Source organism: Stigmatopora nigra, chromosome 21 (genome assembly GCF_051989575.1).
Source record: "Stigmatopora nigra isolate UIUO_SnigA chromosome 21, RoL_Snig_1.1, whole genome shotgun sequence".
In the NCBI taxonomy this organism is placed as follows: Eukaryota; Metazoa; Chordata; class Actinopteri; order Syngnathiformes; family Syngnathidae; genus Stigmatopora; species Stigmatopora nigra.
In genome coordinates, this window is record NC_135528.1 from 2,505,951 (window position 1) to 2,532,461 (window position 26,511).

General features: G+C 37.2%; 1 protein-coding gene across 5 annotated transcripts in view; it reads left to right on the plus strand.

Annotated features, from left to right (window-relative positions):
* The window catches only part of rbms3 (RNA binding motif, single stranded interacting protein), a 209,944-nt gene that overhangs the window by 14,885 nt on the left and 168,548 nt on the right, over positions 1-26,511 (plus strand). The window lies entirely within an intron of this gene.

Below are 26,511 nucleotides of genomic sequence, written 5' to 3' on the forward strand. Positions count from 1 at the left end.
CTGTATTTTGAGTTTAAGGAAATTGTTTCATGAACACCTATTCAACTGACAAATACTGCCTGAAGGAGTTAGGATTTAGTGATTTGTGCAGATGTATTACCACAGCTGTGACACTACTTATCACTCTGAAGTAGAATCACACATTGTTCTTATCAATAACAAACCGACTGAATGCTTTAGTTTTGTGTGTTTGAGGTCAAGTTGCTGAAAACTGAGTGGTTCAATCTGTGACATGAGTGAAGTGGTCTCAGACATTGTGTGCTATTTTGGTGTTTTCTTAACGTGATGAGGATGACAAGCTTGCACGTCTGTTCATGTGCTCGTAAAGAAGATTGCATGCAGAGTCCTAATGGACTCATACTTTGTCTCTCGGCTTCCCCGAGAACACTCTAGGGTGCCCCCTTGAAGCACTGGAAGAAGTGGCCATGTGAGATAAAAATCAGGGCTTCCCTGCATCAGAAGTGAGCTGACCCCACACATGTATGAGAGGATGGATAGATAGGATATAAAGCAAGAAGAATTGTTCACTAAAATAGCTTACTATGTTGTAATAGTGGTTCTGACATATTTATATACATTATTAGTAACAATACACCTCCCTGTTATTGTTTGAGTGAATATTGCTTTTATATACATAGCACTTATTCGGTTTGAAGCCTGGTTTTAATGGAAGCCCACTTTACCCTTTCATTACTGTATAGCAATTGATTTTTGGCACCATGGGAATCCAGATTAAGTTGCTCCCATTTGTGCTGTGCAGACACGTTGCGCCATGACTCGAAAATTGAACAATTAATTGAATTTTAATCATGGTCACAATTTTGGCAGGAACTCTATAACAAAGCCAGTTGTTCGATCAATCACTAGATGAAGAGTGTATGGTTGAGGCTTTATTAAAACACTTTTATAACAACCGAGCACTCTAGTTCAGTAATGATGGGAAAAAAATCCTGACAAGTGCAGTAGAAAGGATGGACAATCATTGTATTCCGTGGTTAAAACATACAATACACACTGTCATAATTCGATTTGATTGGATTCAAAAACTTTCGATCAATTGAATACAATATTATCGACATATCTACACAATCTGTTAACGTTCATCTTAATTGGTAAAAATGACAAGCAATTTCGTTGATTCTGACATTGATTCCTATGTACACACATCTGCTAATACAATTTTTAACCAATCCGTTTTTCTCCTACGCCTTAAATCTCATTTCTTAACAATCAATAAATCAGTTGTTTAGCTCTTACATATCAATAAAATGCAGATTTAAAATGTGAAATGGGTAGTAAATAACAGAAAAGTTTGTGTAAAATTGTGTCTGAACTAAGTTTGGGTAAAATGATTGCTATTGGTGGATGGTAAGCTTATAGCAGGGTGGACCTGGCTGAAACCCCACCTGGCAGTTTACTAGGACTCCCTTCTGATTTATAGTTTAATACATTTGTGCTGCTGCCATCTGGCTTCCTTCTCCATCCCCTGCTCCTTCCATCATCTGCCTCTGCCTCTGTCTTCGCTTCGCCTATCTCAGAGCTGCTCATCTTATTGGCATCTCAGTCAGGGTATGCCCCCTCAATCTTTATCCCTCCCTCTCCTCCTTGTTTCGCCAATCTCTTCCTCCTCCATCGTCCTCGCCGTCCTCTTACACTGTTGCAATCGGGCTACCACCCCTGCCTCCTTTGCCTGTGCTGCAGTTCACTTCCAAGGTCAGCGGATATCCGATCTTGCCACCGTCAGCGATTGATTTATCCTTGACTGAGCCGCTGGGGTTGCGTGCCATGCAAACAAGACCGATCTCTGAGTGGAGGAAAGCATAGGTTTCTATTTTTATAGCACCAGATACAGACATTAAGAAAAGACCAAAAAAAAAAAATGAATTCCATGGTTATTTGGTATAGTTACTAGGTTGGTTTGACAGAGCAATCAGCACTAACTGAAAAATTGCAGTCTGTGTTGGATTGCATAGTATATTTGATTGTCTTTAATGGTACCTTCATTACAGAATGGGAGGAGAACATTTGCTGAAATATTCAAATCACACGTGACAATACTGGATCAAATGATATTGGACAGTATAAGAAAAAATGCATTTTCCGGGAGGAAAAAAAATATTTCTGACTATTTTCTGACATGTTAAGGACAAAATCAGTGACTGAATCAGAACTAGTATGTTTGAACATTTTCTGCATTGTATGATTTTAGATAGTGAAATTGTTTTTCCCTCAAGGAATTGATTTTAATGACTTATCTGGAATTTTGTCCTAAAACTAGTTCCTCACTTTAAAGTTTAATTCATTGTAGTTAAAAAAAAAGGAAAAGCATGTTGCAGGTGCATCCGAGCCAAAAACTTTTTTTTTTAAACTAAACCACTGACTCAACTTTTATAATCACTGAAAATGTAGTCATGTTGCTTGGAATGTACTGTGCAAATTTTACAAACTTTTATAGTATACATTCTTCTTGGGGAAAACCTGATTGTGACTTAAGATTTCCCTGCAGCAACTTCAGGGGCAAAAATAAGTAAATAGAAATTGTAGTTAAGCCTTTGGTGCTTAGTAGACAAAAGACCTTGAGGGGTAGACTGCAGGTTTGATCGTTATAGAGTCATCCATAACTGATGCTTGCATTTCATGCGTAGGTTTTGTAAATTTAGAGTCCATTTTTTTGTCCGGTGCTCGTGTCAGACTCCGTTTAGGATCTGCTTGCCTTGAGTGCTGCATTCCTAAGGTATAGCCTCATTGCTCCCAAGATGTGGGGGGGGGGGGGGGGCATAAATATTCGCACTGGATAGAAAATGGGAATGGCTGGCATACATCTTTCCAAAGTGAAGCATTTTTCAGTTCTCTTTTTTTTTTATGCACCATACTTGGTTTATACAAAATTATACAACGCCCACAAGCATTTGCTTAGAGTGGATGAGTACTATATGGTGAAGCTATGTGAAAACTAGTGTCTAAATGGTCTTGACATTCTGTGGTTACTTAGGCATACTGTGCGTCATATTCTCATTTATCAGGACTCTTTGGTGCTGGCCACAGAGTGCTTGTTAACCCACATTAGAATGTGAAAGTCAGGGAATGAGATAAAACAATAACATTTGTCTTTGCATTGATTAGTGCAGTGGGGCGTTAGCATGCGCTTCTCTTTAGAGGAATTATTGATTCCTGAAATAGTGTCTGTGCGTTTGACCATGTGGCTTTTGTATAAGGTTATGGTTATCATGTGATTCTTGTTTTGATGAGAGTTGCTTTTGTTGTGACCACTGGCTTGTCGCCTTCAGTCATATATGGCCTGGAGTGTTAGATTTAGAGACATTTACAGTTTGCTATGCATGTTATAGATAGATTATTAGTATCTCAATCAAAAGATTGATGCGAAGCGTATCATCCTGGCGAATCCCTGAAAACAATTACAAAACTCAGCGTTTCATTGTTCAGCAGGGGGCATGGCGAAGACAGAGGCGAGGAACGCAACATGACAACAAAAGAAACAAGTTCCAAGCCCAATACCGTTTATTAATTTTTATTATCACGACTTTTTGTTTCATTTCAAGTAGGAGAGCGGAATTAAAAATGCTGTACTAGTTTCGACGAAAACGTGGTTATGAGAGCCACTTTTCAAGCACTTTAACCTGCGTAAAGGGTGGCATAGACGGCTGTAGCAGAATATGGCTATTTTTTTTAATAAAAAAATGTCAGATTGTGAAAAAAATTATGCAAGTATTATTTGTTTTTTTATTCTCGTTCAATGGCTCAGGGGTTAGGGACATATGGTGTACAGCTTGTGAATTTAGACAATACTATTGTAGTTCAACTTTCCACTGAAATGTCCCTGTGCTGTTCTATTTTATGACTGCTCTTACATTATTGGTCTAATGTCAGCACCCCAACGCCCCGGCAAACAGTAGTTTGCGACGCTATAATGCTTTAGCACACACTCTAGCTACTGCATCGTAACCTAGGGGCATGGCCCAGTCATAGAGTCTCCAAGATGATATAGCTCAAATTGAGGGTGACAATAGCAACTACTGTTGTTTATTGATTTCAACAAACTTTAGGAAAATAGAGCCCTTGAAGAGGCTTTGTGACTGTGATTGTTATAATTCATTCATTATTCAGCTTTTCACGAATAAATGTGTAAAAAAATGTTTGCATAACCTGTTAGGAAAGTTGTTAAAATAATGGAGACCGTAGGTTATAAAGGATTTCAGCTGAAGTTTGGAGAATGATCCTTTGTGCTTAAGAGAGCACATTTTAATTCTGCAGCACTACTTAAGGGAAGACAGCCATTCATTCGGCAAAGCCTCTTAACGAACACCCGAGAGTGAACAATTCAGAATTGATATTTTCTATCTGTGAGGACCATGTCTAGACCTCAGCTCAAAGAAATACAACCACAAATGTTTTATTTTCCAATTTAAAGTACAGTAGACTCCATTTCCACTAATCTTGATTTTTGTACCCCAGTTAGCAAAACTACCTAGCCATGTTTCTGTTTTTTAGCATGACCAATGATTTTTAATTTTCATCCCACTTATGCCTTTGTAAAAATGTTACAAAATGCAGTAGGGACTCTGTTTTGGACTAGTACAGATCTAGATTTGTAGATACATTTTATATGGTATTTTTCAATATTATATGCAAGCAAGCACATTTGAAAGTGGGCCTCTCTTGGTGCAAATATATGGGCGACAATCAAAGTGGATCCTTTCACTGTCACATTTCCATGTAGAAAGAACACAAGTGATATATATACTGTGTCACATACTTTTTATAATTCATAACACTAAGCAGGATGTGGTGTGTTTTAGAATTTTTTGAAAACAGATAAGATGGTCGTAATAATAGAGGTTATCCTGCTTTGCGTTTTTTTTGAGTGGCAGGCGTCAAGACAGGTCTACATTATCTGTGATATTCGAGGGATTACTGTAAATTATTTTTAATGTACAATTTCAGTAGTTACAGATTTGTGTGTGTCTTGCTAATTTTACCCTTTGACAAGATTCTATCATTATTTTAACTAGAGCAAGGCCGGTAAACTATTCCACAAAAGGGAACACAGTGGGTGCTGGTTTTCACTCCAACCCATAAACGGGACACCTTTTCACCAATCTGGTGTCCTACAAGTCCAATCAGTCGATGGCTCCGAGATGCTTCTGGTTTTTGGTAGAAATCTCATTGGGACCCATAGCGGCCATGGAGGATGCCTTTGCCCACCCCTGAACTAGAGTGTATAAACATGTGATATTATCTAATACAGGGTGTTATATTCTCAGGATTTTCTACTGCAGTTTTTTGTGAATCCATAATGGTGTCTTCATTCTGTACGAATTTTGTGTCATTTTTAGCCGTACACCTCAGTGACAGAGTGGTTTACACATAAGGCTGATTGATCGCTCCAAATTGTATCCTTGATAGTATTCATGTGCCCTGCAATTGGCTGGAAAACAATTCAGGGTGTACCCTGCCCATTGTTGGCTGGGATAGGCTCCAGCATCCTTGCCACCCTTGTAAGGATAAGCAACTCAGATAATGTATGAATGAAGACTTCTATGAATAGATGTGTAACGAAGAAAGCAGGTTTTTTTTTCTGGTGGGCATTAAGGTAATGTGTTGTCTACAAAAGGAGGCTGTTATTTAGTGGGGCATAGCTGATCACAAAATGCACTTATAGGGCTTGGTTAAGAGTGAAATTGAATTTTATAAAAGAACACAGATGGAATGGGTAGGGAAATAGATTGCTCTCTTTATTTTTCATAAACTATAAGAATGAAAGGGCATCTCAAATTGTATTAGCTCAAGACTAGGTCTTTATTGACATTTTACAAGCACACTTTTCTCTGTCTGCATCTAAAGGCATTTTCTTTATAAAAGTTGACTATGTTGCCTGTGTGCGTAAATGAGTGAGTCAGTGAGACAGAGAATGCTTACCTGGAAAGTGATTAAAATGAAGCTCTTAAAAGCAGGCCACACTTTCCACTTTGGTTGTCCTTGAGCACTTGGCACACTGAGCGCAAAGTACAAGCACATTCATTGCAGGTTGCCGTGGAAAAAGTACCATAGATAAACGTCTAAAATATACAAACATATAGGACTCTTCCTCCAGGGAAGTGTTCTTATCCGAACATTTGAAAATATTGTAAGAGAAGGCTTCATTTCACACAGTGCATTTGGGATGCCAAGTTCAAATGGATAACCTGTAGGTTAAGACATCAAATTTCAACCCTGTAGCATATATGGAAACGCACCGGTATGGTTCTACTTGAACTTCATAATATAAGTTGACAATCTGTATCTAGAGGTAAGAGTCACATTATTATGTATCCTCTGCACACATACTTACTATACACACTTACTGTTATCTACTCCAAGTTTTATTTCTATTTGGTTTTCTTTTAGCTTGCAGTAATACAAGATGCATTTTTAGATTCCAAACCCAAAATAGACAATTCCTCGTTCCTTTTCTCAATACTGGAACATCCATTACTTATGTATTAAATACAGTAAATTAATGCTACTTTTACTTTTTCTGTTGATTGGTATTTGAGATGTATTTTTAACTGTAACTAACACATCAAAGTCACTTATGAATTTAAGTTTTCTATTACAAAAATGTGAAATTATGTCATTATATACACTGCTTGGCCAAAATTCTGTACTATACACCTGCTAATACATAATGCAGCTCTTCTAAGTGAAACCAAACCAATAATAATTTAGTTTGAACATTTAAATCAAAATTGATCATTGGTTATTTTAAGCCACAATTTATCATGAGTGATATTTAAATAGATCTTATTATATATTCACCTAAAGGTCTCTTTGTGCACTTAAAAATTTCAGGTGTGATTAATTATAACTTACTTTTTCCCTGGAATTAGTTTAATTCAAATTTCTGATCACAGTTTCTCCCAAAGAAATCTATTGTAGTTTTATGGATCTGTACATTTTAGAAATGGAAATCATACCAAAAAGAGTTAGGAATAAAAATGTATTTCCTTATTCCGTGGGAATTCAGAAAGAATAATGGGTTCATCTCTAATGGTGAGATACTCACAACCATACCTAGGGGCAATTTAGTGTCCAATCAGGCGACCATGCATGTTTTTGGAATGTGGAAGGAAACTAGAGTACCCGGAGAAAACCCACGCAGGCCTGGGGAGAACAAGAAAACTCCACACAGGTGGACTGACCTGGATTTGAATCTAGGACCCCAGAGCTGTGAAGTCGACGCGCTAACCACTCAGCCGACAGAATAAGTCATATTCTAAATAAGTGTAACTGCTCCACTTGAATGGCTATTTGTTGACTTCCTTTGTGAACGGAAATGTTCAGCGTATCTTAATTTCCTACCTTTGGGCACATGGCAAATACTCCGGTTGTGTGGCAACAAGGTAGGATAAGTTGGAGGCTCTTCTTAGCACTGCTCGCTGACTCAGACTCAGCTGGGATAATTGCTCCTGAATTTTTAACGAGTGGCTGCGTTGTGCACTTTGCGGAGCAGCATGCCCAAAGATCCCTGCATGACTGTGACTGCAGTAGAATTACCCTTATTTCTAGGTCTGGAATTAGAAGTATACTTGAACATCTTTTTATTGTAACAAGTGATGCTTTCACATTGATATGCTTACAATATGTTTGAGGAGTTTATGACATGTTGTCTCCATTTGCTCGATTGCACGTATAATAATTGGGACACTTGCAGATCTCTGAAATTAAACAAAAACCACAAGGAATTTTCATCACAAGATTCAGTTTTTGCAAACAATATTGCTCAAAAAACAGTTTGCTAGTGTTAAAAAATCTGGGAATTTTTGTCTTTCCAATATGGCTCTTTTTGGCAAAATATCACATCAGGGGTGTTAAATTTGATTTTTGTCATGCATTTGTTTGCATTAGCGATGAAAGTTGTAGTTCTCACACATTCGACAGCAAATACCACCTCAAAGAAATCAGATTTAAAAGTACTGGTATGACTGGCATGACAATACACTTGTATACAATATTAGGCTTTGTGTTCATATGCAAACACTTTGACATCCTCAAATAAATCTTAGATGCAGGATTGCAACATTGTCGATGTTCACCATCAGAACATTTTGTTCATTCGCTTCTGACCTTTTTGAAACACCTTACAATTGTCATTTTCAGTGTATTTACAATAACAATCTTGGTGACACCGTCCATAGAAAAGCAATTAGACTTGCATTACGCAAAAGTTGCCAGCATTCACCGAAGAAGAATAACAAAATACCCCAGGAGCAGCCTAAAAATACGGAATATCTTGCATTTTACTACGCTGATGAAAAGAGAGCCAATGAACTTCATTTCATATCTAGAAATGTTGAGAAGTGCCGCAAACATGCAGAAAAATAGCGTTTTCTCACAAATGCAAAAACTGCAGGTACCCATAGTTACTGCCTCCTCTATGGCATATACTGTCTGCAACATTTACTCTTCTCGGCTACATTAGTTGTGGCAAGTGCAATGAAAACACAGTGTAACGCGTAGCTTGAAAAATGGTTCCGGAAAAAGCCAATTCTGCCATGAATGAGGATAAGCAAATAGGCATGAGCGCTTGAAGGGCTGCCAGTTGTGTCAAGGCACCCCCCCCCCCCCCCCCCCCCCGACGGTCACAATGAGCTTCAATACAAATAAGGATACGCGCACCAATTTAGTTCAGCAGATGAACCTTGTGAAGCCTTGTCGAGCAAGTGGGGGATTACCGTGAGCAAACAGGCTTTTCTCCTGGCTTTATTTGAGTGAACTGACTCACACCACCCTCTTAGAATTTGCCCCAGTGGTTTCTTTTGGCAGAGTCTTCCCATGCTTCTGCCACTTTTAGGCCTTAATACGTTAGTATTAGTCAGCGTACGTAATAACACTGTCACGTAGGCGACATGAATTAAATTGCAAGGACATAATGGATTGAGGAAAAGCAAGTCCATAGCGTGATAAAGTCTTGTTGGAAGGAGTGGGGGGATAATTCTTCAAAAGTAATTAGTAGCACATAAGAAGACTATTGGCAACATAAAAAAAAAAACTTGGCACTTATATGTGGGCTCCATGCAGATGTCGGTTCTTGGCAGGAAACGTGAGTCCAAGTTAACCAAACTTTTTTTGTGTGAAAGCATTGCAAGAGTCTTTGCCAGGCCCTAAAATGTTTACATTTTCATCTCTTGCACTAGACATTCTTATTATTAACATTCAACACAACAATATGCACAAAAAAGAACTAGCAAAACGTTCTTTTTCTGCACTGTACCATTAGTTTACATCTTTTAAAATATATGGTCCATATCATAAGTGCAAATCTTTCAAGAACAAAATGCATTTTTCCCCCAACCTCTTCACAGACTTACCATTTTTTTCACACCCGGTTGCATGAATATTATTCATCAAAATGTAACACAAAAGAAAAAACCGGAAAGCACAAAAAATGATGCAGATATTAAATAATATTTTTGCAGTACATTAAAAAGCAATGTAAACAAATGCATGTCCTACTGGTGGATTTTTAAACCGAGAGCTTCAAATTTGTTCATCCCAGCTTCTGCTACACTTATATTTCTGCTTCAAAGATAAGAAGGCTAAGTGCATGATAAACTAATTTTAAGAAAATATTTTAGTCAAACTGTGCTTTTAAAAATGCCCCTCAATGTAGCTTAATTTTAATGCTTTAAAAAACTCTAATGCAAGTGTCTAATTACTTATGCAGTTTTTAAATAAATGGTTTTATGGCCTGTTGTTATTTTGTCCTTGGGCTCTTTCCTAAATGTTAGGAAACAGTTGCTTTGAAAAATTGTTAGTTACTAATTTTCTGTCTGTTGTCTGCCTCTGATTAGTCGTCTTGGGTACCCCTGTGGAAGCCTTGTATCCATTATTTAATCCATAGCCCCCAAAACAGCAGCTGCAAGCGTGTGCGGCTGCCATATGTTGTTTTTCTCGACATATTGCGATGATTCGTGCTGTATAGGGAACTTTATATCATCCCATGGAGATGTATTAAAAGCCCTCTGCGAACACTATGCACTGAAATGATTCTTTAAACGCTATTTTCCACTCCATCCTTGGAAAATCCAAAAGGCACCTGAGGTCATTACAAACTAGTATCCAACTCCAATCTTTTGAAAAATATGTCTCGAACACTTAGGCGGATTTTGATCCCGGAAACAAATCAAGAATCAACAAGCTTACTAGAATGGTTTGGGTCCCTTTTTACATTACAAACTCCCTAAAACAGTCAAAAGTTAGACTACTTAAGGCAATTAACTGGTGACTGTTTTCGGATGCTCTGGCACCACTGAAATTGTCTGAGGGGCAGTAGGGAAAGAGGTTCACATTAGGATTCAGCCGATAAAGCAATAAACCCTTGTAGGAGATGCAGTTGGCCTCATTCGGAGCAGGTTCTGTGTGCGCAGCACTTTGTGGCCGTAATTAATCACACAACTGACATTAGCTTACCTTCCTGCAAATACTGAGTAAACAGTGGCAAGTCGGGGCCATACTCACTGCCACAAATCTGGTGTTGTCGTTAAGATGTCTGTTGATGTTTGTTCCCTGCTGAGAAAAAAGTCTGCTTCACTTCCACAGACTTCAGAGCTAGATCTGCTGATCCATTTGAGTTACTTGTAGATACTAGTGTCTTAACTCTAAAGTCAGGTGCATATTTTGATGGTCGCGTGTCCCAAAGGTATCAGTTTTGTCTTGTTTGTTGACTGGTCAGTTGGTCACACTGAAGAACTGCACTTCCCTATCATTAATCCGATTTTAAAGGAAAAGATGACACCCTCATGCACATCTCAGCCGGAATAATCTTTGTAATGAGGCAAAAATACACTTACATATTTTTTTCTGATTTTCACATGGTGGATAAGAAAGTGTGTTTTTCATTGTATATATTCACTTCTAAAATTCCACCTTCTGTAAATGACTGCATTCTTAGAAGCAAAAAAAGGATAAGTACCCTTTTTTTTCTCGACTGCTTTTTTTTGTTTTTAAGGAAACTCATTAAAATGACTGCTCCTTTCTAATTTGTTGACGGATCAAAATTTGATTTGCTGTTGATGCAGAAAGTTTTGCTAGCATTCTAGTGAGTGAATGGTTGCATGTCTCTCTGTGTGCCCTATGGCTGACTGGCGTCCGGTCTAGGGTGTCTGCAATCCCCGCAACTTTTACAAGAATGCGCCCTGCGATAGATGAACGACTGAATGGTCTTGCTTTCGTCTATATCTAGGCTTGTCTTTATCTAGGCTTGTCTTTATCTAGGCTTGTCTTTATCTAGGCTTGTCTTTATCTAGGCTTGTCTTTATCTAGGCATGTCTTTATCTTTTCCCTATTACGACTCCCAAAACTTCATTTCGACTTCAGTGAATTCTGGTCTTCAAGTCATAAACACAACACTAGAAGCTATCATCTCTAGCTTCATCATTGCATGCATGAATGTTGTGACTGATTTGGAGCAGCAGTACGAAATTTTGTTCTGTGCTCTGTTTTGCCCATCTTCCTACTGATGTGAAGTTCTGTTATTGTGGGCACAGTATTGCCCATCTTCCTACTGGTGTGACAGAACAGCAGTTACCAGAGTAATTTGTAAAATGGGAAGCCTCTGAGGCTTTATTAGGAGGATGGGTGTCAGTATGTGCTGTGTTGTTACCATAGTGATGGCTGCCAGTAGCGTGTGCCAAGCTCTGGCTTGGTTTTTCGAGGGCTGTAGTGGAACCACTGCGTAGTAGGATTTTATTTGGCACTTGGTTAAAAAGGCAAAATGTTTACACTTTAAATACTCTTCTCCACAATAGCAAAGTTAATGTTTTATATGATTTGAATTATAAAACAAACATTTTGTTATTTCAAGGCTGTAATTATTGGTAGCTTTGTTTTTAACTCGAATGTTTTTTCCCATTTCATTTATTTGACAAAAACATAACAAAAACAAATGAGGGAGGAACCATATAAATCAAGAAACTAAGCAAGAAATAATTCACATTTAAACAGAAAAAAATGCAATTCAGTCCTCCTGAGCTCATGGTTAAAGAAAGTTAAATCACTTACAAGGTTCCAACATGCGTTACCATGCGATAACATAACAGCCTGAGAGGAAACATGATGCAGTCGTTGAGGAAAGAGGCAGGGGGTCTGAAAGTGAGGAAGGGCGGGACCTCTGTCGAGTTCACTCGAGGGGACTGAATCTTTTCCCGCTCGGTAAAGCCTTGCTGAAACATGATTTCAAACAAATAATTCTTTTTTAGACTTATTTCTAGCATTCCCCAATCTGGTTTAATGCGTTCACAAACACAATTCCAACATGCATGCCAACACACCAAACAGCACATGCCTTGAAGAGATCTGTCTCATGGCTGGAGTTCTGCCAACAAGCTGGAATCTGCACGCAGGGAAACCTGATAGGCATTCCCTGTGCCAAACACATGAGGTCACCCTGACTGACTGATCTAGCTTGCCTCTCTCCACCGCCCACTGCTGTCATATTGAAAGATACGATCTCACTGAAATCCTTCTTAACGGACAGTACCCGCAGGTTAAACTATTTTTATTTAATGACACATGTTTCTAAACCGTTTTGTTTAGTCTGATTCCTTATTTGAACAGTTTCAAAACTGCGTAAATGCTGTTTTCAGTTGTTTTCCAAATACTTTAAATGTCACTGTAAATTTTTAAAAGAATGAGAAATCATGAAAGAAAAAATGTGACATAAGTTGTATTGTAGAGCACCCTTTTAGCTACAAACCTAAAACAAATTCTCTGCACATTGCTGTTTTCAAAGAACTGCAAACATATGTTTTTGGATATTTTTTAATGTTCACTAGTACCACAAATATGCAACATGAACACCCACATTCAATCAATCTTACAAATACACATGCAAATGCATGCATACGCAAATATACCTACGTATTCCCAAGTGTCCCACCCCCACTCATCATAACATTTTCTAAACGCTCCCACGCATCTCATGTTCTCCCCCATATTATGTTGAAAGGAACATGCATTACCACATTGGCAAGGTTTGTTGTTGTCTTTGGCAATTGTCAATCGAGTGCCTGAACTCCCAGAAGTGTTCTTTGTTGAGGGAAACCACAATACAGTCACAATTATATCTATTTTTCTGTGAGGTCTCTTTTATGTAGATGAAGTGGTTGGGTTTTTGGCCAGTAAGTAGAATAATTGTATTATTAAAATACTGTCATAAGGTCTTGAAAATTTAAGGCTGTCTGTGTTATTGAAGTTTTCAAACCTGATTTAATAAAGTGTTATGTAAAGTTGGTGGACTTGGTGGAAATGATACTGTTACTGGTCTGATGTCACGTATGGTCATGATTGGCTGTCATGCATTGAGGTATTGGACTACAGTAAAACCCTATTTTGCTGTTGATGAATCTTACATTGTGTGTTGATTTATTTTCTAGTTCCACATGATTTTGGGGGTGATGAGTTGTTGTTTTAAAAAGTTAAACATCTTTTCCAACCCTTCCGGTCATCCATTGAGGAAATATTATTTACAAAAAACAACATTCATCAACCTTTATCAAAGACCCCTCAAATTAAAGTTTTAGTATCTGCTATAGGCCCTAAATGAACTTTACTCTGCAATTAGGACACTGGTGTTGCAGGTTAATCTCAGGTTCATGTAACATTTATATTTTCCAAATATGTCAAGCAAAATGAAATTTGCATGTTGTTTGATGGTCACTTTTGCTCTGCTAAACTCTCTTTACCACCTAAGGTTTGTGTTGTGGTTGAAAAGGATTGTGTTAATGGACATAGCTTTAGAGCAGCTTGTTGCGCTGCCTTGGCTCTGACCCGTTCAGATTGTCAAGTGACCTCAGTGGTGCTACCTTGCCAGCAGTGAGGAATCCAATCTCCTTGTCGAGATACACTGCATGTTTTAGCAGTCTAGTTTGATAACTTTGCCCTCCTGCCTCTTCCGATGTGCCTATCAGTCCTCTAATAATGGTTGACATGTTTTCTCCTGTGATGACCCATGACGTGAAGGGATTTTTATGTGTATCAGGAAGTGTGTGTTTATATATTTATACACGTGTTTTCAGACTTCAAATGTGTTCTGTTTAAATTTTGAACTCAGTCCTTTTTGTTTTCCCAAGTGAGATTTTGTTGTTTTTGTCCGTTTGATTGACAAAGTTTCACAGAAACATAATCACCATCAAGACTAGTTGGTCCTGTTTTAATCCCAGTATAAATTACAGTACATCAGCAGGAAGAAAACATTCCATTTTTTCTTATTGCTACAGTGGTACCTCTACTTATTTACTTAGATAGAAAAAAGTGACATCTTCATGATGGCAAATTTGAGAGGCAGCTTGTAGGGAATAGTGAATGTTGGGTCTGACAGGGGGAATGGCATCAATCTGACCTGAATGGTGGGGTAGCGGCCACCGGCCGAGTTTAAGAGCAAATGTCCGACCAAAACTTGTTTCAGGGACACGGTGCTGCAACTTTGGCAGACAGTCAGTTTCTAATTCTTGTGCCTTCTACCATCGTTGGTCATACAGTTGTTCCTTGCATTTTTCCGAGTGCGTAATTTAATTATAAGTTGTGTGCTCATGTGCGTGTGCACATCTGTATATTTAGCTGCCACTCACAATTCTATTCCATTTGAAAATGTCTTTGCAGTTCCTATTCATTTTAATGGATGAATTATTAATGTTCTTTTCTTCTCCTTTTGCATCAATATTTCATTCGAAATTGGTATACTTTTAGAATTTTTAAAGGATTTAGTGGGTTAAAATTGTAGAATTATTTTTGCTAATTCAATGTCAAACATGTCCCTACTAATGAAAAATCCAAGTAACGAAACCACTTCTGGAACAAATGTATATCATAAGTAGAGGTACCATCATAATATTACTTTTTTTTGCATTGTAGCCGCCAAGTTCTCACGCACCCAAGAGCTGGGATTATTAGAAATAGTTTAAACAATGAATGGATCAAATCTCTCCTATTTAGAAAGTGTTTTTCTTTTCTTCTGTTGTTATTTTACATTGCCCATCACTTTCTTGTTTTAAATAACACATTGCACTTCCTTTTTTTTTTTAATCCCAGGAGTGATAAAGTGATTGACACAGGGAAGTGGGAGTATTAAGGCATTTTGAGGGCCATTAAAACCCCATGGGGCCTGATAGCCTGCTTGTTTAATGAGTCATCCAAAGGGCCTCTCCACAGCTTGTTTCCTTGTTGGGCATTTTGCCTTCCACTGTGCTGGTAATTGTCTAGAACCCTCTGCCAGCTTACAAGAGATAAATTACTGTTGTGGAAATTTAAATGTGCTACTGTTTTAAACTGGACAAGTGTAGTTTATTGTAATTGTGAGCATATAATTTCAATGGGATGCCAAAAGTTCAATTCTCCTGAGATTGAACCAGCCGTAACCCAGTCAACGTTTCAAAGAAAATATGCCTCAAAAGGGTTGATCTCCAGCCACATGGAACAGCAGACTGGTGACATACGAATTTATTTGCATACCATTTTGCAATTTATAGTCATCTCAGTCTTACACAATACCATAGTTTTAAGACTAAATGGTAAATATTAATCTTGGGAGTTAGGGTTGATGTACATGTCTTTTGTTATCAAGCTTATCTTGTTCTCCTTGAGTGGTACTTACATACAGACATGGAGAATATCTGATGCATTTTTCAGCGTTTCCATGGGGATGATAAGACCAGAGTTTAAAAACTAACATTTTTTTCCCGAGTTCGCAGAGGAAAAACATTTGGCAAAATGAAAACAGTTTTGCGTAAACATACCCTAATCCTAATGACAACAGATTCTAAAGACTGCTGGTCATTATTTGGCAATGAAATGACTGTTCGGGACCGTTTCTTGTTAATTTGGGTTTTGGTCTTGTTATTGTATTTGATCTTTCTCTGGGAAAAGACCAATTTTCAGAACAGATATGTGATTTGGATAACCATACTACATGCCTTTTTCAATCTGTACCAATTATATTTTTGTGTACTTAGAATTCAACTGATCCTGGTGTAGTAATGGCCATTAGGTTACCTCATTAAATGGAACAGGTAGAATATAAGCTACTCTACTAGCTGCCTCATTTTATTTATTCAAAGGATAATTTCCTTACTTGGGCACAGTTGGAAAATATGCAGATATTATGGGCACTTTATCCACAGTTATGCATCCAATCAATACTTCGGACGACATTTTAAATACACAAACAAAGTAGAACGTTCTTGTAGATTTAAAACGGTGACGAGGAACAATATCCTAACTATTTGATTGCACTCATTGCTCCTGCAAATTTGGTTAAGCTCAAATAATGAAAATGTATCTCACTGTAGGTAAAAGTTCTTGAAATTAAAATTCCGTCTATTCTGGAATGATCACAACTCATATAGTCTTTACCGTTTGTACCTGTTTATTTATGTAATTGCTGTAAAAGTGTGAGGGAATTTCCTGAGTACGGGATGAATAAAGTTTAATCTAATCTAAAAGTGCCTGTTCGATTTGGGAAGGGACTTTAATCGGAAACCGAATAGGCACGCCTTTTATTTGTCATTCCTGAAAAAAATATGAAGCAAACAACATATTGTGCTGCTTTTTATTTTAGTCCCTGCAGTGTTGACAGTGAGTCTGGACTTGGCGACCAATTAGGCCACACCGATTCTTACAGTCCATAAATTATTAAGTGTCAGCCATCGACCAGAAGCAGAGATTGAGGCGACAGAGAGAGGGGCTTTATTTGTTTAAAACATACAGCTGCTCTCATTTTAATCCAAATAAGCTTCCTTGCACCTTCAGTGACTAATTATTCTCACTCTACCAACAGAATAAATGCAGCATTTATTCAACAATAACGCCCGGCTGCGGGAAAAAAAAAGAAAACCAGCAGGCATTTAGGATAATGTATGGTATTAGATTGCAACTTGCAACACTGGCTCACCTCAAGGTCAACCAATTCATTCCTGCTGGAAAATTTATTGCCCAGTAGTAGCTAAGGCAATGAGGTGCTGTGATCCTTGAGCTCATGTCTATATAGAAGGTCTTCACAGCCGTATACTGCAGGGAGGAGGAGCTTGGGGGGGAGGGAGTGGGGGTGCTGGATGTTGTCAACTCCTTGTTAACTCTCTATCCTGAGCTCTAGCCAGCTCCGATGCCTGAAACATGATAGTGTTGTCGGCCAAGGCCTCCTCGTGTTGCACCTTTTTCAGTAGACCACTGAGTTAATGTTCCGCAGGACCATCAACCCGATCATAAACACTGTAAATCTTCAATGCCTACGGGCCGTTAATCACTAGGAATGACAAACTCTCAAAACTATATGCATGTCAAACTGTGATTGGCAGTACCTGTGATGGCTTGTGGGCGAGTTCATCCCTCTTTGTGTGAATTAGCTGTAATTGCAGTCTTTACACTTGTGTCACACAATTTCTATATGTCAGTCTGTAAGAATACATGAGCTAAGACCGATCATGTCACATGCATGGCATGTGTGCAAAGGTGTTTCTTGTTAGTTAAAAAAAGGGCTCTAGGTGCTATGGATCTTAATGACAAAAGCAGAAGTGTTTGCTTAAAAGTGGATCTGGACCTGCCTACCACCAGAAAACACAGATAAAGTCTAGATTTTTAATTTTGCAAATCAAGACCAAGAGAGAAACCAGACTGGGTCTTTACCAACTCGAACCCAAGACAAGACAAAGACTTTTAAAATAAAGTCTTAAACTCATGAACAATTAAAATAAAGAGTCTATGGATTAGATGGATGATAAAAACCTCAGACACAGAATGAATGTGTTCATTATGTCAAAGTATAACATTTAGGTCATATGCAGTTCAATAGTTAATATATCCGACTGGACTTTTTCCTAAAGTATACGAGGTGGCAGTTACCCTACAAATTATATTTTATTCCTCAGAATTGCGTTGTTTTTCCCTGATTATCCTGATAAGGGTCAGGCGATATATTTTAAAGTTTGCCAGCAAATCTTATTCATATGGACTTGGATACACAAATGTGTGCTACTATATTTGTATGGCTTAATGGACATCAATTTAAATAATAGGACAACCTGTTCTGGCATAAAATTCTATAACATAACATATTTTAAAAAATGTTTTTTACTTGGCTGTTAAACCTTGACATGATTTCAGTATTTTTTTAATACATTAAATATATTTGAAGATAAGTATTAAAATAAGATTTAGCATGAAACACTTGTTAGACTTCCAGATTTTTGGAGGTATAGCATAATATCCATTTTCATAATATATACGGGACTGGTATGTGGCATTTCATTTCAAGTGACTTGATTGACCTCTAACCAATGATCAATGGGAAGGCAAACAACATATTTGTTTTCTAAAAGAAAAAACACAATGTTGTCGAAAAAAGTTGGATTTAACTTATTAGTAAAGTAATGGCTAGAATATCAACCTTATCGAATGACTTTGTTTTTCAATAAATGTCACTCATTAGAAGGACAGGTGCCTTAAAATACACTTGACAGGATGGTGTGTCTGATGAAATTGTAGCAAGGTTGCCGCGCCTTTGGGATGTGAAGTATCCTGTAACTCATTAATTATGCATTTCCAAACCAACGGTGAAGTCACGGCACACTTGCCCGACTGCTTCATGTGCATAGCTTCACCTCCCTATAAACTTGACAATCTCTAAAATAGCAGCAAAAAGCAGTTGGAGGTTCATTATAATGATAATGGTTCCTCCTTGAATGTGAGTAGACTAGTTCATATTCAACCCCACAATGATTATGCTGTCTTGGCTATTCAAGAGGCGGTCTGCTATTGGACTGGTGGTGACGAGGCTGAGGAGCTTCTTGTTCATGTGGAAATCTCGGCAGCAATACAATAGAACGGGGATGCTGTTCCCAAAGCCCTATCCCACATATTCAGCCACATAATGGAAGGACACGCACTGTAACAATAACAGTCAGCAGCTATCATCCCATGTAAAGTCTTAGTTGAATGTTAACTAAATCTTTGAGGAAACTGACCACCACTTATTTTGATCTTTGATGTCTCCCCATAAACTATATGGAGACTGGGGCTTTAGCTTCTGCTATGAAAGGAATATATTAAATAAATTGCATTTTACCTTGAGGACTATCCATAAGAGCTTTTTCAGTATTGAATAAAAACATTTTCATCATGAAAAGATTTCAAACTGAATCAAAGTCCCATTTCATTGGCAGATTTATTACCTGAGTGCAGAGTCCAGAGTATAAATTGTATGTTCCACTCACTATTCTTCAATTGTGCAGTGCATATCAGACTCGAGGGTCACATCTTGAAAAGATATAAAAAATACAGAGTCCGGATAGCCTTGTGGAAAAAAAAAAGGCTTTAGTTCATTTTGCTGCTCTCGATTTTCAACATCTTATCTTTTTCCTGTATTGGAAAAGGTCGCACCATTTCTTGAAGGTATCTTTTTAACAGGTACTTTATTCATTGTTAAGCCAGCATAATAGCCAAATACCCAATTCATAAGTGTCTTGCAACATGAATATTAATAGAAACAATTTAGCTTCAATTGTATGGCCATTGAGCTATCAGTGAGATGCTCAATTATCTTCTCGGTGGAATTCAATATATACACATGCTTTCTCCTTTTCTCCAATTTGACTTCTACACTAAATTATCAAAGTGCCGCATACCAACAAAAATTCTCCAGAAAAGTATACATCAGGCTAGAGTCATTAAGGCAAGAAGGAAACATTGTTACACCATTACATTCACTTGTTTGATAACAATCGTGATTTACCTCATGAATAAAACAGGCTACCAAAGTCTGAACAGTTCGACACTCCGTTCTCTCCTTTGGCAGATGCTGATATGCTTACACTCAACTTTTACACAGCTTCCTTTCACCTTGCCCCTTATCCGTGGCTGGCCAACAGTGCTCTTTTTATTTATTACACAATTGTGACACTTTTGGATAAAGCTCCTTCTGTGATTGAACTCGGCTTGTGAGCGCTTTGCAGTACAGATCATTCCCCTTTGCTTTCCCGTAAATCATTGGATTGACAACTTGAGATGGCCTGCCAACGAGTGCCTGACTCTATTCCTTTAAATCACTCACAGAGGCGCCTCTAAAGGACCACTAACGCAATGTTGATGCCAGTATGCCAGAGCAATAGAAATACTGTAAAATCCAAGTATGTTTTCGTGAGAATATTGTTGGAAGTTGCAAGCACACATGAGCACTTTATTAAGGGCACACACGAGAGCATTTCAAAGGAAAAGACTGAACACTGTGCCTTGGAATTTTGCAGTGTTTACAGATTATACTGATACCCTTTAAATGTACATAAAATGTAACATTATTTTGGATTCAAACCTATTTTAACTGCATGCACATATGCCCAAGTGTGTTCCACTCTTTCATCTAATGAAAGAACAAAACACATTGATTGAATACATAAGAACAAATATACGGCAAAGGACGGCACAAAGAAACGAAGTAGAAGTTTAATTTCCCCCCAAACAATGTCGGCAATCACAATGAAGAACAGGTTCTTAGTACTTTGAGAAATTGGCAAGAAACTTTAAATGTGGCTCAAAGTTTGAAGAAAGTGTCCCAGAGATTGAAGACAACATGGCCATAGACATGGAACATGGCAATCGTCTTGACAGTTTCATGTCCTTGACAAAAGCATATTTCTTTCCCAAAAAAGAAAGTTGTCATAACTCCTCATCAACGTCTTCCTTGTGCCTCAAGAACCTCTTGCAAAAGCTCCTCCTGAAAAGCTCCCATCGATGATCCAATGCCCCTCGAATCTGACGAAAAAGACCTCGACTAAAGCTCCCAATAACCAGTTTTTAAAATTTAAGTTAAGCGGAGATGAACTATTGTGAGTACAGACAGTACTTAAATTTTTTACATGTTCTTCATATATAGATTATATTTTAGATATATTGACACTATGTTCATGTTCTTATAGCTGTAATATTTAATAAATATACTTCTTGATAATCGCACTTATATATAATATTCGAGGGATTCCTGTAATGCTCTGTTTCCTGAGAGGTTTGGGTGAGGAAAGACAATGAGGAGAACATGAATTAGATTGCTACCTCCGCATGGTTGAGTTTTTATTCCAGTGAATTTTTTCCACTTTAGGACTGCATGGATTTATTTGATTTGCTCAGGACTACACATCACAGATTGTTGGTTACTATTTAGTAGTGAGTATTCAACATCTCAATGTATATTCAACTTTTACTTCGACATACCAATATGTCTATCCACATCCAAGCCTGAATCCTTTTCTGTCAATTGCAAGGCTCATGTAGAGAGATATGAAAACCATCCCCCACACATTCACACTTTTATTGAGTGGGACTTGAATTCTTGCTTCCTTGCACGTCAGACATATGAACCATGACACAGATCATGACATCAGCCCCCATATAACGAGTAATTATTGAGATCAGGGATGATTAACATTTTTGAAACTAAAAGTTTTTCTTGGATACTGATCAAAAGGAAGGAATATCAGTTCTATATACACAAGATGGCACATTTGGCCCAAATTACAAGTAATCACATGGTGTAATTAATATTTAGTGATAGCCATTCAGTTTGTGAAGATGTGGATTAGTCAATGATTTCTTTAAAGGAAAAAAGCATTTTATTGTTGCCCTATGACTGACTAACAGTTTAGTTTGCAAAGTAGGGTTACCTCATGTACCTCATGACCCTGGCAAGGAAAAGTGTTGTTGAATGAATGAATGAACAGTTGACTCAAAGTACAGGCACTACCAATACAAATGTAACCGTCCATCAAGTGTAGGAACGCTTTTAAACCTTGGAAGATCACAATAGAAAAACAGCAACAGCATTAGTCAGAGATAATCTGACATGATTTATGACTAACTAGATTGATAAATTTAAGGTATTGGTGTTGTTTTATTTACACCATGGAAGTCCAAACCAGTTCTCAAGGGCCTCAGTGGGTGGAGGTTTTCACTCCAACTGATGAAAAGGATGCATTTTGACCAATCTGATGTCTTAAAAGTGTAGTCAGATGATTGCTGTCAGTTGCAGCTGGTTTCAGAAGGAACCTCATTGGTTAAACAGTCTATGCTGGATCAGTTGAAACAAAAACCTGCACCCACTGCTGCCCTTTTGTGGAATAATTTGCACATCCCTGATTTACACTATCACGGTACAAGTACAAATGTTTTACAGAGACACTCAATCATAAACAAGTGGGTAGTGCAGGTGCCATGCTTACTGAGAGACATTTGAATTAAGTGTCCTGCACAGTAGAAATATAGCCAGAACGTGAACTGCTTACCCTTTGCTGAGTGAAAGACCAACTGCATCATGAATACACGAAATAGGTCATCTGTGATATTTTTCTTTATTAATGTAATTCAAAAATTAAGTATACCTATACACAAGAGCAAAAAAAGCGCTGTGTGCGTGTATTCTTGTGCATGCTGGTTTGCACCTGTCTTTCAGGTGCATTAGGTAAACATCAAACTCATCAATGGCAATTTGGAATCACATTGTGGGTGTTTGATTAATCTATTTGCATATAATCTTCCTTGAATGCACAAAATATAACCTCCATTGGGATGGAAATTTTTCGTCAATCCTTGGTGCGACTGCTTTGTGGATCATTTACCAAATCCTTTTGCACGAACAATAGTGTATGTACCTGTTTTTTTTGCAATTGTAAACCTTGAGGGACAAAGACTGTGTGCAGATTTTATTTTGAGTACTTAGTCTAGATTTCAGGCAGAATACCCTTTACATTTGGAAAATGTAGTTTGTATACATATCGAAAAAGAACAAGAATTTTTGAAAAATGCTGGTGCGTTTTGAAACGTAGTTTTATATGATTGTGTAAACAGTCCTCGTGTTAAAATATTGATATTCTGTTGCCACATTACTTAATATATGCATTCAAAACCTGTCGCAACACAGTGTTCTGAAATATTTCTATTTTCCTCCCCAATAGAGAATAATTATTTCAAATGGTATCGATTTGGTCAATGTCAAAAATCCATATTAATTACAGCTCTTCATTGGATGGTATGATAGATACCATATATACATAATTGTTGCTGTAATTCATGTTTTTAAAATGCTAGGTTCCTTGATTGTCATATATATATATATATATATATATATATATATATATATATATATATATATATATATATATATATATATATATATATATATATATATATATATATATATATATATATATATATGGAAATAATGCTAAATATAGTTTAAATGACAAAAAAGATTGTTTTTAATTCAATGATCAATTGCATGTAGTGTTTGGCTGTTAGCATGTGGTCAGAATATATTAAGGAATTGCTTCAATAAAGTGGTGCATAATTTAATTGGGGCAGGTTAAATTATTATCACTATATTAAAGATGTTGTCTATGTTGAAGAATCTTGCAAATCTATGCAATCTGCTTGTGACAGCATATTTGCAGCTGGGAGGTTGGAAGACTTTTTTTTTTTTGTTGAGTAATGCTGCTTTAGCTTCAAGGGGGTAGTTGCTTAACATGGCGTGCACAATCTGGCACGCTGTCTTCCTTGGCCTACTAAACTCTGCTCAACACTATGCAAAAACTCCCCGATGGCTTGTACAAAGAGGGTAGAAAAAAGGTGGAGAGAAACTAGGAAGAGAAACAAGACAGAGGATGCAGGAAGGAGAAATGGAGGACAAGCAGCCAGATGAGGATTGGAGTGGATTTAGAGATAGATGAGAGCTGACTGAGAGGATTGGGTAGGTAAAGCGAGGGTGGTAGGAGGACTAGCGGCGGATGAATTTAGTTATGGAAGGTTAGACTGAGGCAAACATAGGAGGAAAATGAACAGTACAATTATATTCTGATTAAGAATAAGATAAAGGTATAAAAGATTTTTTTTTTTTTCACTTTGAGATTTTTCTTTGGCTGAACTGTCCAATGAGAAACATGTATAACAATTTATTTCATGCCTATTCAAAATGTTACGCATTTTTCGAATTAAACTTTTCCATCAAACCATAACTTCCACTAATTTAACTATGATTAAAATGCTTCAAACTTTCTGGAGTTTAATTTAAATTGTTACAACCTTAGATACACATACATAAAATGGACATTTGTAAATACATACCTGCTTTTCTGTGAAAGCAATTATTACAAGTGCAAATATTATTATTACACAACATTTTAGATCTTTTGATATTTTTTTTATTAAATATCTATTATACAGTATCACAGCACATACCAATGATGCTAAAGTTTTGGTTACCACCACCTAATGAACAATAGAATATGGAGAAAGGGGCAGGATAGATAGGACATATTAGGGTGTGACAAGGTAGGGTGAGTGTGCAAACAGTGCTAGAAATGTGTTATGAAGAAATCGATATTAGAATAAATACCCTGTATTTATTGTGTCAACATCCTAATTTTGACTGTGTGAATGCTTATCCCAGCACATTTAATGATATATATTCACGAGCGTAACTACTGTTAAATATATATTTGTAAGGATTTCAGTGAAAAAACAATGTTGGTGTTGTTTCTTCTTGCCCATATGGAAAACAACCACAGTTCCCTTTGGTCAGTACTAGCCTTATTTATAAATATGTTCTTTTAGATTTGAAAAATCCCATATTTAGATTGATGAGTCTGTATCATTCATTAGTTTCAGCACTGTTCAAAATGTGCATGTGCAGCAAATTAAATTGCGGCAAATAAGATCTCATCCAGTGTTGCTTTAACATTCCAAAAAAAAGAAATAGGAAGAAACTTGAGTTTGCATTTTTTTCAAGGTCAGGTGCAAGATCTTTGCACTATTCTCCACTATTCTCTCCATGTTGTACTCAGGCACACCTAATTAAAGGCAAGACATTTAGCAGCATGTGATTGCCCTCAAGTGAAGATAAAATAGTAGCAGTAAAACTGTTTTATGATACCTGCATTTACAATATGAACACTAGTCGACACAATGGAATAATAATGTAGCAGGTTATAATAATGGTCCTCTGTGCCCTGTGATTAACATTGTGCTAAAATTAGAGGAGTTCACACTGGGGTGTTTTTATATGCAACTTGCTGCAACTCTTTAATTTTTAAAATATATTGTGCGTTTCTGTATTTAGTGACCTCTTGATTATCATTGCATTATATTAGTCAAAGTGGCTCGGTTTATGTCACGCAAGAAACAAGTTTGAATATTTAGTATTTTGTATTTATATGGGGCATTGTTCTTTTTTTTGGTGCTTCATTTTAAACACATCCCAGTAAGGTCATTTACTTCGTAAACATCCATCTAAATCTAATTAGCCAATGATCTGGCAATTTAAGACAAGCTGAGTAATGATCCATTTCAAGGATCGTTTGTTTATTCTAATTTAGTATTTTCTCTTCGTGTTGTATCAGGTTTAGAAATCTAGACGGGTTAATAAAAGTCAGCCAAATAATGAATCATCTTAAATATCTGTTTTGTTACTTTGACACGATGTAAACCTCTTACTGCTGCTTTTGGAGATGCAGCACAATGAACACACTGAAACCCCATTGTGAAAATTGATTTTTTTTCTGACATTAAAAAACAAAAGACGATGAATTACTTGATGACTCTACTACAAATAAACCTGCGCAAGCAATGAGTCATAATATTATAATATCCCAAAGTTTATTCATTTATATATTTCCTGCACTGCTTGCTTATCCCCACGAGGATCGTGGAGTGCAGTAGCCTACCCCAGTCAACACCAGGCTGTTGGCAGGGTACACACTAATTGGTTACAAGCCAATGGCAGGGCACAAGGAGACAAACATCTCCGCACAGTCACACTCATACCTACAGGCTGTTTTGAGTGATCAATCAGCCTAACACATTCCAATGTGATAATTGGTATTATTTTGCCATATGGATAATATTTCAAAATAGAGCAGTATCTCTTATGAACCTCTCTACATACAAAATATTCAGGATAAAACACATCTCCATTTTCTCTCAGGGTAGCAAAGAAATTCAAGTTCGAAAATACAAAGTCTCAAAAATTCAAACCTACTCTGTGGCATCTAGTGATTTATTTTGAAATTGACGTGATAGAGTTGCTTTCCCAGTACACAACTGGCCTCGCATTGGCTAGGCTGGTACTTTTCATGTACTTTCGACCCTTGTTCATCTTTGAGTTTTAATGTGTTTCGTGAGTTTTTTTTTCCGAATGAGCTTAATATAACTTTATTCTTAGTTTTTTGTTAACCAAGGGCCGAGAAAGTTATTCCCGGTGTGAGTAAAATTGAGAAGTGGGCTTTCTTATCAAAGTGTTCGCAATTGGTCTATTGCCCAGTTTGACAGTTGCATGCCTTGTTTATTAGAAAATTATGAAAAGTTCTCAAAGGCAATCGTTATTGAATTCCTTTTTCACCAAGTCTAACAAGTTTTGTGATGATTGTCTTGCAATTTCTATGGTGAATAATTTTTTAATAATTATTGGATGAAATTGATGAATTA